The sequence below is a fragment of the Callithrix jacchus genome, chromosome Y (genome assembly GCF_049354715.1).
Source record: "Callithrix jacchus isolate 240 chromosome Y, calJac240_pri, whole genome shotgun sequence".
NCBI lineage: Eukaryota > Metazoa > Chordata > Mammalia > Primates > Cebidae > Callithrix > Callithrix jacchus.
This window is the reverse complement of record NC_133525.1, coordinates 15227501-15244770: the sequence shown is the minus strand read 5'-3', so window position 1 is coordinate 15244770 and position 17270 is coordinate 15227501. Positions and strand designations below refer to the sequence as shown.

Below are 17270 nucleotides of genomic sequence, written 5' to 3'. Positions count from 1 at the left end.
GCCTATTTATTCTTTTATCCTTAACTTTCCAGAAGGCTAGTTGCTTAAGCTTTCTAATTATTTTATTAATATTACTAATACCCTGATAACACTCCTAAAATAGCAATAGTTACATAATTGTATAGAACTGTCCTTGGATGATAAAGCACTTTTATTTCACATCAAGACAGCAATTACTTTAGATCATAATATGTCCACGCTAGACACCTGAAATTATACCTAGCACTATCTTTCTATGACTAAAAATTCAGAAATGCATACTGAACAGAAGATCCTTATCAAAATGATTTACGAGTCTTACAATTATCCTTTAATTCTTGCCGGGTATTGTTACTGCTATTTTGTGCATTAAAAACTGGAAAACAAAACAAATGACAAAAATGACATGAACTCCAGGTAGGGCTAGCTAGGTTCCTCAGGTCCATTTTCTTCAGTACTTTCAATAACATATGAAGTGTTATGAAGCTTGCCCCATGGATTTTTCAACTGCATACTATAACCTGAAGGGTTAGGGAAAAGTCCGAGAAAGGGTCCTTTGAAGTAAAAATTAATTTAAAGGGACAAAACCCACACAGTAATAGAAACAGAATATTAATTTTGTTCTCTATGGCAAAAATAGCCAACACGGTCAAGAATACTTTATGAGTCAGGTTGCAAAAGTGACAATTTTAGAAAACTCTATTAAGAGAAATTGACAGAGGGGGAGGTGGGGAGGGATAGCCTGGGGAGAAATGCCAAATGTGGGTGAAGGGGAGAAGAAAAGCAAAGCACACTGCCATGTGTGTACCTACGCAACTGTCTTGCATGCTCTGCTCATGTACCCCAAAACCTAAAATCCAATAAAAAATTAAAAAAAAAAAAATGGACAGAATAAAATCTGATTTCTCACACTCTAAAAACTGATGAAAACTAAACTGGCTTCACCAAAAACAGTCAATCTCTATGGTAACACTGTAACTCTCAGGTTGAGTAGCTCAAAATCAATCCAATCTCCAGCAAGACAAAGTTTAGCCTTTCTGTTCATTTAGGAGGATATTCTTTTTATCTGATCAAAGAACAATGAGACCCGGGGGTCAGAATGGCGATTCCCTAGGCAACAAGGGAGGGAGGAACGCGAAGATGGGGGCGGGGGCGGGGGCAGCGGACAAGTCACAGTTGCCCCGGGCTGTGCGCAGGCGGCCTGAGTGTTCTTCCTCCATGAGGCCTCGGTTTTCAGAGTGCCTTCTTTCTTCCTCCGTGAGGCCTCGGTTTTCAGAGTAACGGTGGCCACTAGGGGATGCCCGAAGTCTGCCTGCCAACAGAGAGTGTCAACCAGGAATGAACTGGGATCGCCAGGAACGGGAGCGGGAGAGGGGAAGAATGGAGCCCTCCCCCCACCACAGCACAGTGGGGCCGCCGTGCCCTCCCAGGCAGTTGCCACAAGCAATCGACCAGCGCCTTAGGGAGACACAGCCTAAGTCCCCACCCATCGGATTATGTGAAACTTCCTTCCAGAGAGAAGAGACCGACTGGAAATTCTCTCCGTCAAGGTCGAAACCTAAAAGGATCACTGGCACACCCACCAGGCCCAAGACAATTTTGAAAAGAGTTGTTTCAAAATGGAAGAGCAGTTTCTGTGTTTGGGGTACATCCGTATATTTCCGTATAACAAAATTAGTTGTTTTAAACATGACGCTTTAAAAGAAAAAAAAAAAAATTTTTTTTTTTTTAACTCCTTACCTGTACAGTCCTGCGATAGGCAGACCACGGGACTCGTCAGCTCAGAGTCCGTGAGGCCAGAAGCTGACATCCTGCATGTCTACTCAGAATGAATGAACGAATGAACGAGTTTATTTATTTACTTTGAGACACAGTCTCGCTCTGTCCCCTAGGGTGCAGGGCAGGCAATGGCACGATCTAGGCTCACTGCAACCTCTCCGTCCCGGGTTCAAGTGATTCTTTCTGCCTCAGCCTCCCGAGTGGCTGGGAGTACAGGCATGTGCCACCACGCCCGGATGACTTTTGCATTTTTAGTAGAGACGGAGTTTCACCATGTTAGCAAGAATGGCCTCGATCTCCTGACCTCGTGATCCGCCCACCTCCCAAAGTGTTGGGGTTGATTACACGCGTGAGCCAGCCACCGCACCCGCCCGGGCCTGTAGTCCCAGCTACTCGGGAGGCTGAGGCAAGAGAATTGCCTGAACCCAGGAGGCGGAGGTTGCGGTGAGCCGAGATCGCGCCATTGCACTCCAGCCTGGGTAACAAGAGCGAAACTCCGTCTCAAAATAAATAAATAAACAAAGTTAAAAAAAATTAAATGCTGTATTCTGTTAGCTTTGCTTTGTACCCTGAGAAGGACATAATATAGCTGTTGTCTGTCTGTCTGTTTGTGACAGGGTCTCGCTCTGTCTGTCGCCCAGGGTGAAGTGCCTCCAAGTAGCTGAGACTACAGGCACGGACCCCGGGGTTTGGCCATGTAGCCCCAGGTTGGTGGTGGAGCTCCCGTGCTCAAGAGATCTTACTGCCTCTGCCTCCCAAAGTGTTGGGGTTACCGGCATGAGCCACCGCACCCGGCCTGACTCAATACCAGGAAGGGCCAGGATCTGCCAAGGCCTGTGTTCCAAAGTGGGGACAGTGGATCCCATGGTAGAGGGAGCCATCGGTCCACACTGAGCTCCGGCCAGCCCCAGGCCCCACCATGCAGACCAAATCAGAAGGAACAGGGTCCCTCGTCCTACACACCGCATCCCTTCACTGAACTTGGGAGCGGATCCATTTCCCAAACATGAGGTGGCTCTCAGTTTGAAACGGGTCACAAGGGGCCTGGCTTTCCCGAGTCGGCAGGATAACGAAGTCCTTCCGTGACATAGAACGAGGTGTGGCTCGAATCTAGATTCTCCAGTTAAAACCAAGGAAGATGGCCAGGAGCGGTGGCTCGTGCCTGTCATCCCAGCACTTTGAGAGGCCAGGCCGAGGTGGAAGTATCAGGAGGTCAGGAGTTTGAGACCAGCCTGGCCAAGACAGTGAAACCCCTGCCTCTACTGAAAACACAAAAATGTTAGCTGGGCGTGGTGGCGCGTGCCTGTAATCCTAGCTACTCAGGAGGCTGAGTCAGGAGACTCGCTGGAAACCAGGGAGGCAGAGGGTGCAGTGAGCTGAGATCGTGCCACTGCGCTCCAGCCAGGGGGACAGAGCAAGACTCGGTCTCAGAAAACACACACACACACACACACCACCACCACCACCACCACCACCACCACCACCACCACCACCAAAGAAAACCAACGTGTCACACTCGATCGAGACAGACAGAGACAGAGAGAGATGAGAGAGACAGAGAGAGAGAGAGAGAGAGAGAGAGAGAGAGAGAGAGAGAGAGATGTTATATCCGAGTGACATAAAGAATGCACCGCACTCTGAAACTGAATTATGAGTCCTTTATGTTAGCCAGCGACGGAGAGGTGGCTAATGCCCAAAATTCTCTCTCAGGCCCAAAGAAAGAAAGAGTTAGGGGGTTCTTTATACACTAGTTTGAAAAAGGAGGGGGGAAACCTAGCTGAAGCAAATTTTTCACAAAAGCAGAGTAAGCAAAAAGTTAAAAGATAAAGTAGTACAGGCTGGGCATGGCAGATCACGCCTATAATCCCAGCACTTAGGGAGGCCGAGACGAGTGGATCACAAGGTGAAGAGATCGAGACCATCCTGGTCTAAACAGCGAAACCCCATCTCAACTCAAAAAAAGAAAAAAGAAAAAAAAAATTAGCTGGGCATGGTGTCACGTGCCTGTAGTCCCAGCTACTCGGGAGGCTGAGTCAGGAGACTCACTTGAAACCAGGGAGGCAGAGGGTGCAGAGAGCTGAGATTGTGCCACTGCACTCCAGCCAGGGAGACAGAGCAAGACTCGGTCTCAGCAAACACACACACACCACCACCACCACCACCACCACCACCACCAAAGAAAACCAATGAAGGTGTTTAACTCAACGTGTCGCACTCGATCGAAAGAGACAGAGTCAGAGAGAGATGAGAGAGACACAGAGAGTAACAGAGAGAGAGAGACAGAGAGAGAGAGAGAGAGAGAGACAGGGAGAGAGAGAGAGAGAGAGAGAGAGAGAGAGAGAGAGAGAGAGAGAGAGAGAGATGTTATATCCGAGTGAGATAAAGAATGCACCGCAATCTGAAACTGAATTATGAGTCCTTTATGTTAGCCAGCGACGGAGAGGTGGCTAATGCCCAAAATTCTCTCAGGCCCAAAGAAAAAAAGAGTTAGGAGGTTCTTTATACCTTAGTTTGAAACAGGAGGGGGGAAACCTAGCTGAAACAAATTTTTCACAAAAGCAGAGTAAGCAAAAAGTTAAAAGATAAAGTAGCACAGGCTGGGCATGGCATCTCACGCCTATAATCCGAGCACTTAGGGAGGCCGAGATGGGTGGATCACAAGGTGAAGAGATCGAGACCATCCTGGTCTAAACAGCGAAACCACGTCTCAACTCAAAAAGAAAAAAAAAAAGAAAAAGAAAATTAGCTGGGCATGGTGGCACGTGCCTGTAGTCCCAGCTACTCGGGAGGCTGAAGCAGGAGAATTGCTTAAACCCAGGAGGCGGAGGTTGCAGTGAGCCGAGATCGTGCCATTGCCCTCCAGTCTGGGTAGCAGCAGCGACACTCTGTCTCAAATGAGAGAAAAAAGCAAAAAAAAAAAAAAAAAAGAGAGAGAGGAGGGATGGGGGGAGAGAGAGAGAGAGAGAGAGAGAGAGAGAGAGAGAGAGAGAGAGAGAGAGAGAGACAGAGAGCAGAGAGAGGAGGAGGAAAGGGGTACTCAATGGAGAGAGAATTACACATATCTTAGAATGCTTTTGATACCATAATCGGTGGCCCGGGTGCACTTTTAAAACAGAAACAACAGCAGCAGCGGCAGCAAAAGCCAGCCAGCCAGACAGACCGTCACAGAGACAGTATTGTTACTAAAGACAGGTTTTCACTAACACGGGGGTGGGGGGGAAGACAGAGAGAGAGAGAAAGAGAGAGGAGGGTGGATAACGAGGTCAAAAGATGGAGATCATCCTGGCCAGGCCAACATAGTGGGACCCCGCCTTCACTAACAATACAAACGTATTAGCTGAACAGGAATGTTGTCAGCAGGCTCAGGCTTCATAGCCAAAAAGCTGAAACCACCATCTGGGATGTTTTCCCGAGAGCCAGTGGTTTCACGAGGGGCCGTGTGTAGTTGTGGAAATGGAGAGGAATGTTTGGAGCTCCATATTTGAGACAGAACGGACAGGGCTCGGTCACGGGTCATTTAAGACATGGGGAGATACAGACTGAGAAAACCCTCCCAGCATCCTAGCTGAACAGAGAGGTGCACGATTTATCGAGACACTAAGTCTGGGTCACAACCGAGTCAACGGAGAAAGCAAACCCAGATTTTAGGGTTGGATTTCTCTCTCTCTCTCTCTCTCTCTCTCTCTCTCTCTCTCTCTCTCTCTCTCTCCCCCCCCCCCGCCCCTTCAGAGGGAGTCTCACTCTGTCCACCAGGCTAGAGTCCAGTGGTGCGATCTCGGCTCACTCACTGCAACCTCCGACTCCTGGGTTCAATTAAATCTCCTGCCTCAGCCTCCCGAGAACCTGGGATTGCAGGCACGCACCACCACGCCCGGCTAATTTTTGTCCTTTTTTTCCTTCTAAAGACGGGGTTTCACCATGTTGCTCAGGCCGGTCTTGAACTCACGACCCCAGGTGATCTGCCCGCCTTGGCCTCCAAAGTGCTTGGATTACAGGCGTGAGCTCCCGCGCCTGGCTAATTTTTGTCTTTCTGTAGAGACGGGGTTTCACCATGTTGGCCAGGATGGTCTCAAACTCCTGACCGCAGGTGATCCGCCCACCTCGGCCTCCCAAAGTGCTGCAGTGACAGGCAGGAGCCACCGTGCCAGGCCTGAATCTTTATCAATGTGTAACATCTTTGAGGTCTCCAAGTCCAGAAATAAACTCGCCACTTCTGCACAGGATTCTGTATGGAGATCAAATCTGAGATTCCTAAAGTAAAGAATTGAGGCCTTGGGAATGGATTGGATTAGATCTACCTGAGCTTATATTAAAATAAAAAAGAGGGAGAGGAAGAGGGAGGGGTGGAAGAAAGTGGGGGAGGGAGGGGGAGAGAGAGAGAGAGAAGAGGAAGAAGAAGAAGAAGAAGAAGAAGAAGAAGAAGAAGAAGAAGAAGAAGACCTCATGAATTTCTAGAAAATAAGACCTTATGACTTTTGCATCCGTTGGCGACTCTAGGTAGTTTGCTGAACCTGGTTCTGTGGCCTTGCCTCTGTTTACTTTTGCACTCCAGGCCACGATGCACAGTGCCAGACCTGGGAGGAGTTCAGCCACGCTGCCTACCGAGAGAGAAGCTTTACCTCGCTGACCCTGTGAAGGCACGTGTGGTTCTCAAATACAGGCATTCTGATGGAAACTTGTGTGTTAAACACACAAGTAACAGATGATCGAGTTTGTCTGGTGTCTAAAAGAGAGCAAGCTCAAGATGGAAAGAAGACTGAGAAATTCCACAGTCAACTAACTAGTGGCACTGACCGTAGCCAGGGAATCCCTCAGTGTTACCATGGAAACTGAGTGAATGGTTTGAAATGAAGACTTTGTCATGTACTGAGGAAGTAAATATCTTTTGAAGTAGGGAAAGTGTTGGGACAGAAAATACTTTATGTAACTAAGTGGACTCTTCAGAAGCTCAGAGGTCATTTTCTGTAATTTTCTTTTGAACGTTTTCTTTAGAGAGCTAGGAATGCGAATGTTTTCAGTCAGAAAGCCTGTATTTACTTTTGGAAACTGCACAAGCGATGCATCTGTCTCCGGAACTTTGCAGATTACTTGATGTTAGGTAAAACGCACAATTGTTTCTTTCTGGCAGATTCGTAACAGTAACTTGAAAATGAGATATTACGAAAAGCCAATGCTTCCTTAAATTTAGTTCATCTTTCTTTCAAAGAACATTCAATGTAACCGTTGTGTTGGATCGAGGTATTTCTTTTGGAGCATAAAATGTATGCCGTCGATGACCAATAGACATAAAAGATGGTCATCGGAACAAACTCCGCACCACAGTGCGCATTGTTACGAATGCCGTGCACCTGAGTATGTCTAGTAGTGTGGCCTCAATTATATCTAACAGGAATTGACTAACCAGTATGCTTTGCCTTCTCTCTCTCTGTCTCTCTCTCTCTCTCTCTCTCTCTCTCTCTCTCTCTCTCTCTCTCTCTCTCTCTCCAGAGAGATACAATAAAAATACCTTTTATTATAGGGGATTGGTAGTATCAGCTCGTTGAACAATGACTTTGAATCTAGTTTTCAGTTATCAGAAGCAGCAGTTACTTGAGTGCGTGAATGCAATGACGGTCACTACACATGTACCACAACCACCATTTTACAGACATTTTCACGACGTATTTTTCATCTGCAGTTTCTCAGAAGGCCGATAGATGATCCCAACTGTCACATCATTGCATACTTCTGTCCGTCTTCTCTCTTTCTGTAACCAAAGTGTTAGGTGTGACTGTCACAACTGTCATGTTTTCCAGTAAACCGGAAGTATGATATTATTTGACACTTATGTTCGTACCCTAATTTCACCACCTAAACGTCGTGTTCACATGTTGATTCCCCAGGAATGGAATGAAGGTACTACATTGAAATACATCCTGCAGGCCAAGCGCGGTGGCTCAAGCCGGTAATCCCAGGACTTTGGGAGGCTGAGGCGGGTGGATCATGAGGTCAAGAGATGGAGACCATCCTGGTCAACATGGTGAAACCCCGTCTCTACTAAAAATACAAATCATTAGCTGGGCATGGTGGCGCGTGCCTGTAATCCCAGCTACTCGGGAGGCTGAGGCGGGAGAATTGCCTGAACCCAGGAGGCGGAGGTTGCAGTGAGCCGAGATCGTGCCATTGCACTCCAGCCTGGGGAAGAAGAAGAAAGAAGAAGAAGAAGAAGAAGAAGAAGAAGAAGAAGAAGAAGAAGAAGAAGAGGAGGAGGAGGAGGAGGAGGAGGAGGAGGAGGAAGAAGAGGAGGAGAGGAGGGGGAGGAGGAGGAGGAGAAGAAGAAGAGGAGGAGGAGGAGGAGGAGGAGGAGGAGAAGAAGAAGAAGAAGAAGAAGAAGAAGAGAATAATAATAATAAGAAGAACAGGAACAAGAAGAACAAAAACAAGAAAGAAAGAAAGAAAGAAAGAAAGAAAGAAAGAAAGAAAGACCTTATTGTTGTACCCGAGCGAGTCAAAGAATGCACCAGACTCTGAGATTGAATTATGAGTCCTTTATTATGCCAGCGACCGAGAGGTGGCTGATGCCCAAAATTCTCTCGGCCCCTAAGGAAATATTAGGCGGTCTTTTATACCCTAGTTTTAAAAGGGAGGGGGAACTTAGCTGAAGGAAATTTTTCACAAAAGCAGAGTAAGCAAAAAGTTCAAACTTAAGCTAGTACATGAGAAATAAAACAGTGCCAGGTGCGAGGGGTAAAGTTGTCACAAAAGACATACAACTTATATAGGTAACCGGGGCTCTGGGCATTGGACAGCACCTGCCCGCATTCCCAAGCTCTGCTGGTACCACTGAACTCGGCCTCTTATGAACAAATGCGTTCCCAGCGTCAGCCCGCCCCAGCTACATACTCTGGTGACATAGTGAATGGTGGGAAAATCACTAAAATGTAGAAGGTAAGATGGAGTCTGCCCAGCTCAGGAAGCTAACTGACATAAAGCCTGAACAGCTTTTAGTCTGAGAAAGAGAGAGCTAGTTTTAACTGGCAAAAAGCAGGTTATCACATTATGAAGTACAGTTTACAGGAACCGGCTGTCACTAGACATCGAGAAATCCACAAAAGCGCTAGTCAACAGCAGGAGAAAAACAGCAGCTCACACACGTCCTGGGGAAAAGATACACCGTCCTAGAATTCCGTGCCAAGGCATCACCTCCGGTCATCTTAAGGGAGCAAAGTATCGCTTTTTAGACAGCGTTTCTATTTTGGGCACAAACTACTACGGCCCAGCGTGGCGCCACGATGCCCTTCCCATTTTGCATATATGCTGGCTCGGGGAAGGAGAAAAGAAGACATCAAGAGAAAAGGTGATTGAGAGACCCAGCCAAGATGAAGCTTTCCCAGGGAGGGAGGGAGGGATGGCTGAGGAGTGAAGGGGTGAAAAAGCCCCACCACTACTGTCCAGCCCGCCCACCCGCTTGCCCACGAGGACCAAAGGCTGTGCCATCGCCCCCAGCTGCCTCTGGGGAAGTGGGACCGTGCCCCACCCCCACCCCCATCTTCAAAAACAGTGGCCACTGAGTGAGGTGAGATCTGGCCATCACCCATGCAAATGTCAACCGGCAAAGGGTGGGGGGAGGGGAGAGAGGATGGAGGCCCACGCGCCTGGCTCCAGAACGTTTCCACGCAGGGTGGTGAGAGGCGCGGCGTTGGGGGGAACCCACCTCACAAACTCAACGAGTTGGAGTAAAGGGGCGGGTGGGGGGTGCTTAAAAAATAAACCAACTCCTCATAAAGCCCAGGTAGAAGAGTCTATGCGCATGAAAGACACCAACAAACAAAGGAACACAAAGTACCGATAAAGGAACAATAGGGCCCCCACCGGGGCGGAGGTTCCCCAGGCAACGAGGGAGAGAGGGAGGGGCCTCCAGATGGGCGGAAGAGAAACCGGTTGCCCCAGGTTCTGTGAAGTCCTCGGGCTCACAGAGCTCCCTCCGCGCCACCTCGATTTTCCATTACAGTGGCCGCTAGGTGATGCCCAAAGACCACCGATGCTTGCAGGCGTCAGCACGAAAAAGAAGGGAACGCTGGATCGCTCTGGGTCGGGGTGGAGGTTGGGGGGCGGGGGCGGGGGCGGGGGCGGGGGCGGGGGCGGGGGCGGGGGCGGGGGCGGCTCAGGCACGCCGCGTCACCGGCCTCTCCCCGATCCCTCTCGGATCAGGTCGTTTCTGGGCCCAGGGAGTCCTCTCGGGTGATGCCCGCCTGCAACTAGTCGACCGGAGCCTCCAGGGGACACGGCCTAGGCACCCGCCCGTGGGTTCATCTGGAACTTCCATTCCCCTAGAGAGAAGGAAGAGGAGACCAGGGGCGGGGGCGTGTGGACGGAGGCTAGGGGTGGAGATGGGGCCTATCTAAGATGGAAGTCCAGTCCCTAGCGTTTCCGAGTGGACTCCAGACCCACCACCTCAGAGTGTCAATATCCGTTACAGGGAAGCGAAGGTCCGTGAAATCCACACTCACTCCCGGAGTGAGTGGCACGATCTCGGCTCACGGCAACCTCCGCCTCCTGGGTTCCAGCGATTCTCCTGCCCTCAGGCTCCCGAGTAGCTTGGGATGACAGGCACGTACCACCCACCGTGCCGGGTGAATGTTGTATTCTTAGTAGAGACGGGGTTTCTCCACGTTGCCCCGGCGCCGGTCTCGAACTCTCGACCTCTCGCGATCCACCCACCGTCTCCTCACGAGAACATCACTGGGCCGTCCCAGCCCAGTAGCGTTACAGTGGCCATGCCTTAGAAATCACTCCCACGCACACACCGCGATAGGTCCTATGTCTAGAAATGTATGCCGCGGTCATGAGCTTTCTTCCTTAGCGCCTCCACGATTGGCTTCGCTAGGTAAGATTTTCCCTAACCGTTTATTTTTGAGTTGAGGAGTTTGTCAGGGAAATAGGAGAAGGATAGACGCCACAAGTGACAGGGAGAAAAGTCTAAAACATGCTCCTTTCATCCAAGTGGGAGCCTGGCCTCGACCTCCCCAAATCCTACACACCGAGTGGGGAAACCCAGCAGGGCCCCTCTGTCCGTCTAGATTCCTCTCGGCCTCTGTAAGCACGCGCTCTTTCCTTTTCGTGGAAGAGGCAGGGCCCTCCCCCTCCCCCAGAACCGAAGGTCTCAGGACCTAGAGTCGGAGAAGATACACCCTGTGGAACCCAAGTCATCCCGGGGGGCCTTCGTTCTGCAGGGGACCCAGAAACGAAACGTGTCTGGCCTATTCTCTGATTCATCTGTCTCTGACGAGTTGACGTTTCAGGCGAACCTTCAAAGGGCCAAAGGCAAAGAGCTCTTCCTCTGCCCCTACCCGACCTTTTCGTGAGCAGCGAAGGGTGACAGTCTCCTCAGGCAGGCCCAGGTCACCAGGTATCCCGATCCATTTCTCCCCTCCCTCCCAGTGGGATTCCACCCATCCGTCTTCGGGATGGGGCGACACAAAGTCCAAGTTACTTTACCGAGTCACTAACGGAGAGAGGGGATCGAGGGAGTCAACCTATGTCAGAAATGACATAGGTTCAGAGCCTAAAAAAGGGCCGGCCGCAGTGAAAGGTGGCAGGGTGCGAGCTTGCTCCCCCCCCCCCCCCCCGGGACAGAGTCTCACCCCTGTCGCCCAGGCTGGAGTGCAACGGCGTGATCTCAGCCCAGGGCAACCTCCGCCCCCCAGGTTCAAGGGATTCTCCTGCCTGCCTGCCTGCCTGCCTGCCTGCCTGCCTGCCTGCCTGCCTGCTTGCCTCAGCCTCCCGGGTTGCTGATATCACAGGCATCCCCCACCACACGCCCGGCTAATCATTTGTACATTTAGTAGAGACGGGGTTTCATCAGGTTGGCCACGCTGGTCTCGCTCGAACTCCTGACCTCAAGTGATCCTCCCTCCTGGGCCTCCCAAAGTGCTATAGGATGACGGGCGTGAGCCACCGCTCCCCGCCCGCGCGCTTGCTCTTCAAGGGTGAAGTGCTGGCGGCTCACGCCCGTCATCCCAGCACTTTGGGAGGCCCAAGAGGGCGGATCACTTGAGGTCAGGAGTTCGAGGCCAGCCTGACCAACATGGCGAAACCCCATCCCTCCTGAAAATAGGAAAAGTAGCCGGGGGGCGTGGTGGTGCGCGCCCGTCATTCCAGCTACCGAAGGACGAAGCAGAAAAGGAGACTCTTCCAGCCAGCCCCACCGCGTCCCCCCACCCCCAGCCACAGCCACAGCCAGCCTTCTTGTGGGGCGGCGCCTGCCGAATGGAGTGGAGCCCGAGGCCATGGGAGCCATCACCTCCGACTCCAGAAGGGAAACAGGGCTGTCTGCCTTTGAATGGGGCTCTAGAAGGCGGCTCGGCTGCCGCTTCCGAAGCGATGCGCCTCCCTTCGCCTGGCACAGAGCGAGGCTCCGTCTCAAAAAGAAGAAGGAGAAAAAAGAAGAAAATATTAGCACGTCAGTTGTGGTCGCGAATCAGTCCCCGGAGGCCAGGCACAGTGTGGCTCGAGCCCATCCATCATCCCAAAACTTTGAGACGCCAGGTCGGGAGGATTGCAACGAAGTGATGAGACCCTGCCTGTAGAAAGGGTCTACAGACAGGGTCTCATCACTTCGTTGCAATTGATCTGTTTGTTTGTTTGTTTTGAGACGGAGCTTCGCTCTCGTTACCCACCAGGCTGGAGGGCAATGGCACGATCTCGGCTCACCGCAACCTCCGCCTCCTGGGTTCAGGCAATTCTCCCGCGTCAACCTCCCGAGTAGCCAGGACTACAGGCACGCAGCACCATGCCCAGCTAATTTCTGTATTTTTAGTAGAGACGGGGTTTCACCCGGTTGACCAGGATGGTCTCGATCTCTCGAGCTCGTGATCCACCCACCTCGGCCTCCCAAAGTGCTGGAATTCTAGGCGTGAGCCACAGCGCCCGGCCTAGAAAACATTGAAAAACTGATCTGAGGGGCCGGGCCCGGTGGCTCACGCCTGTCATCACAGCACTTTGGGAAGCCGAGGCGGGCGGATCACCCGAGGTCGGGAGTTGCAGACCAACCTGGTGAAACCCCGTCTCAGAAAAATGAATGAATGATCTGATCACAGTGGCATGTGCCTGTGGTCCCAGGTACTCTGGAGGCTGAGGCGGAGGAATGTCTTGAACCAAGGAGTGTCTAGACTGCAGTGAGTGAGCTACGATGGCACCACTGCACTCCAGCCAGGGCGACCGAGTGAGACACTGTCTCTAGATCAATAAAACAATTGGAAGGAGCTCTCTCTGTCTTACTTTCAATGGGTGTCTCTTTAGGCCAGGTGAAAAACAAGAAAGAGAGAGAGAGAGAGAGAGAGAGAGAGAGAGAGAGAGAGAGAGAGAGAGGAGAGAGGAGAAAGAGAGGAGAGAGGAGAGAGAGAGAGAGAGAGAGAGAGAGAGAGAGAGAGAGAGAAAGAGAGGAAGGGGGGAGAGAGAGAGAGAGAGAGGAGAGAGGAGAAACAGAGGAGAGAGGAGAGAGGGGGAGAGAGAGAGAGAGAGAGAGAGGAGAGAGGAGAAAGAGAGGAGAGAGGAGAGAGAGAGAGAGAGAGAAAGAAAGGGAGGGGGGGAGAGAGAGAGAGGAGAGAGGAGAAACAGAGGAGAGAGGAGAGAGAGAGAGAGAGAGAAAGAGGGGGGGAGGGAGAGAGAGAGAGAGAGAGAGAGAGAGAGAGAGAGAGAGAGAGAGAGAGAGAAGGTGTTGGGAGGCGTGTCTGCTTGATGACTAAAACTACACAAACCCAAACAAGGGGAACACAATGCGTAGGTGTGTAGGATTTGGTAAATAAATCCCGTTTTCTTTTCTTCTCCGGAGAACACCTGTAATCCCAACAACTCGGGAGGCCGAGGCAGGCAGATCACCCGAGGTCGGGAGTTTGAGAGCAGCCTGACCAACATGGTGCAACCCTGTCTCTCAATAACTAATCTGGGCACAATGGCACGTGTACTCTGGAGGCTGAGGTGGAAGAATGTCGAGCCAAGGAGTGTCCAGACTGCAGTGAGTGAGCTAGGATGACACCACTGCGCTGCAGAATTTAAGCCTCTCTCTGTCTCTCTGTTTCTCTCCCTTCCTCCCTCCCTCCCTCCCTCGTCTCTTTTCTCCGCCTCTCTCTCTCTCTCTCTCTCTCTCTCTCTCTCTCTCTCTCTCTCCCTCTCCCTCCCCCTCCTTTCTTTGTCACAGGATTGCCCAGGTAGGATTAACAGGTAGCTGCCGCCATGCCCAGCGAAACTTCCTTACTATTATTATTTTAAGAGAGAGTGTCTCACTCTGTTACCCAGGCTGGATTGCCGTGGCGTGGATCTCGGCTCACCGCCACGTCGGACTCCCTGGTTCAAGTGACTGGCCTGCCCCAGCCTACCGAGTTACTGATCTAACAAGCGTACGCCACCACACCTGGCACATTTTTATGTTTTTCGTAGAGACGGGGTTTCGCCATGTTGGCCAGCCGGGTCTTGCACTCCTGGCCTCAAGTGATCCACCTGGCTCAGCCCCCGCTACGTGTCGGAATTACAGGCATGGGCCGCCTCATCCGGCTCGGCCAATCTTTTTAATATATCATAGAGACGGTGTTTCCTCAGCCATGGGGTTGTGAGATTGGTTCACTCAATATGTATAGTGCTAAAGGGGTAAATTAGTGTGATTTGTGACACGGATGTGAAAAGAGTGTGTGTGTGTGTGTGTGTGTGTGTGCGTGCGTGCACGCGCGCACACACACATGCTGTGCTGGCTGGGGGTGGGGGAGAGAGAGAGAGAGAGAGAGAGAGAGAGAGAGAGAGAGAGAGAGACCATCCTGACCAAGAGGACCTAGAAATGGTGTCTGATTTGCGTCTCTGTCTAGTCGCCCATCTGTCTGTAGGTGACTGATAATTCCACAAATGAGGGCGAGCATCATCTATTGAGCTCTTTCTTTCTCCCTCTCATGTGTGTCATCTCTGCCGTGGAACGAGGGAAAAAAAGAGGCTGTGATGGGAAGTCGTCCTGACGTCTGAGGAAGCTAAAGACAGGCTGCTGACTGAACGAAGGGCATCGTATGTGACACTCTGACGCCCGAGCCGCCTAGAAATGCATCTTAGTTTTCATGCCAGTGCTGTCAGTTTATCCTGTAAGTCAGCAAGACTGACTTACCCCCACACCCAGCAAGAACAGCACACACCCGGGTGGTCCAGTGTGGTCCCAACCGGCCCACCCAGGCCATCTGGTGAAACGGGTCGCTGGCGAATTTGAAAGCAGCCGCAATGCGGTTCCCCTGGGGAGGAGGCTCCCGGAGGGCCTTTTGGGCCTCCAGAGAGGATTTAGCACCGAAAACCGCAAATCTAACCCACCCACTGAATCTTGCTGCTCCCTCCCTCCCTCCTTACCTCCTTCCCTCCCTCCTTCCCTCCCACTGGGTCCAAGGTACAACCTGGGAGGCAGCCAAAGAAATTTCCACTGTGTGCCTTTTGTCTTTCTCTTTATTTTTAAAATAATTTTCATGTTTCAAGAGATGCTCGTTTGAAGAGGAAATTTTCACAGAGTATGAAAATTCGTCCTAAAGAACAGAGTTTCCCAACAAAGCAGAGAGAGAGAGAGAGAGAGAGAGAGAGAGAGAGAGAGAGAGATTCCGTCCAAAAACAAAACAAAACAAAAAAAAACAGGTGCACATGGCCAATGTCAGCACTTTCTGCACTATATAAATCAACTATCAGAGAGCGATCAGGCACGCCACCCTCGATGTGGCTTGTGGCACTGGAAAGAAAAGGTAGGATCGTGAGATGTGTGTGAAAATTGTCTTAGTTTGCAACGCCCGTATTATAGACTGTGTGTCCAGACCGGAAACAAGGACTGGAAAGAAACGCACAAGACAAATACGACCAGGCCCGTTCCACGTTCACGCCTGTCATCGCAGCGGTCTCAAAGGCCGACGTGGGAGAACGGCTGGAGCGCAAAGGTTTGTGATCATCTCGATCTGTCATTCGACACCACCTCCACCTGCATAAATGATCATCAGCAGCATCATCGTCATCGAAGTTTCAAAAGAAATATGTGTGTCCAGAGTGCGGACCGCAAAGCGAGACCACATGCCTACTAAGAAGGTGATAGGCAAGACACACGGGAAAGACAAACAGACAGACAGACGGACAGACGGACACGGACGGACGGACGGACACGGACGAACGGACAATAGGTAGGTAGGCAGGCAGGCAGGCAGGCAGGCAGGCAGGCAGGCCAGTAGAGATTGAGTCAGGTGCAGTGACTCAGGCCCATAACAGCACCGTGAGAGGCCAAGGCAGGCTGAATTCTGGAGAGCAGGCGTTCTGGACCAGGTGGGCGTCACGGTGGAACCTCAAACCCCATCTCACATACATACATTAAAAACAATGCAATAGTTAACCCCTGTGGTGGCGTGGTCACAGGTAGTGGGGACGGGAGGGACCTGAGGAGGGATGACGGCTTGGTCCAAACTGCGTGTGTGTGTGTGTGTGTGTGTGTGTGTGTGTGTGTCTGTGTGTGTGAGAGAGAGAGAGAGAGAGAGAGAGAGAGAGAGAGAGAGAGAGAGAGAGAGAAAGAAAGAAATGCGAGCCAGCATCCAAAGAAAGGAAGAAAGAAAGAAATGTGAGTGTTCCCCGAAATAAATAAATAAATACGAAAGTGCCTGCGTCTAAATAAATCCATTGATAGATAAATAAACAAATAGCCGGGCATGGTGTCTCAGGCCTGTCATCCCCCAGTGCTTTGGGAGGCTGAGGCGTGTGGATCGCCTGAGGTCAGCACATCGAGACCAGCCTGGCCAACGTGGTGAAACCCCCCCCCCCGTCTCTATTTAAAAAGAAATAGCAGTAAAAATAATAAAATGAATGAATGAATAAATGCGAGCCAGCCTCTACATAATCAGGCAGATAAAGTCAAGCAAGGCTGTCCCCAAATGAATGAATGAATGAATGAATGAATGTAGAGAAATACTTGAGACCCGACCTCAAACTAAATAGATGAACGAACGTAAACGTAAGAATGACATGGACACGGAAGGGTGAAGGAACCATAAGAAACAACAAAGACGGTGTGAACGGAGGTGGTCATTAAGTACCAAAGTGAATGAAATGAAATATTCGCACACACATAGATGTAGAAGAATTATTCCTTTCATTTCCTACGTCCTATCTGGTTATTTGCATATATCATACCGCATGTTATTTACAGTCTGTGAATGTATTGTATATAAACAAACACCAGCGTGCAGAAAATAAGATCGAAGACAGAAAAGGGCGACAGAGAGAGACCCCCGCCTGCCTCTAAAGAAATCCATCCATAGGTACATAAAAGAAGGAAACCAAGAAAGGATCAGTGTAACACACAGAGGTGAAAAGAAACGGTAAGAAGAAACAAGCAAACGAGGACGGGAAGAAAGTTAAAAGGTAACCAAGGTCACGAAAAACGGTTTCCTTCTGCCCCCCCGCCCCCTCCCGGCCTCGAGTATGCCCCACGCGTGCACACACACCCACCGACAGACACAGATACGACACACAGACACACACAC

General features: G+C 50.7%; 1 long non-coding RNA gene and 1 pseudogene across 2 annotated transcripts in view; one reads left to right on the top strand and one right to left on the bottom strand.

Annotated features, from left to right (window-relative positions):
- The first annotated feature begins 5211 nt into the window (after nucleotides 1-5211).
- On the top strand, nucleotides 5212-7862 carry LOC128930774 (signal recognition particle 9 kDa protein pseudogene; annotated as a pseudogene).
- A 7327-nt stretch (nucleotides 7863-15189) lies between these two features.
- The window catches only part of LOC144581285 (uncharacterized), a 21641-nt gene continuing 19560 nt past the window's right edge, over nucleotides 15190-17270 (bottom strand). For both annotated transcript variants that reach the window (XR_013531898.1, XR_013531897.1), the window contains exon 3: nucleotides 15190-15724. This is a non-coding gene — a long non-coding RNA (uncharacterized LOC144581285). The remainder of the gene's footprint in view (nucleotides 15725-17270) is intronic.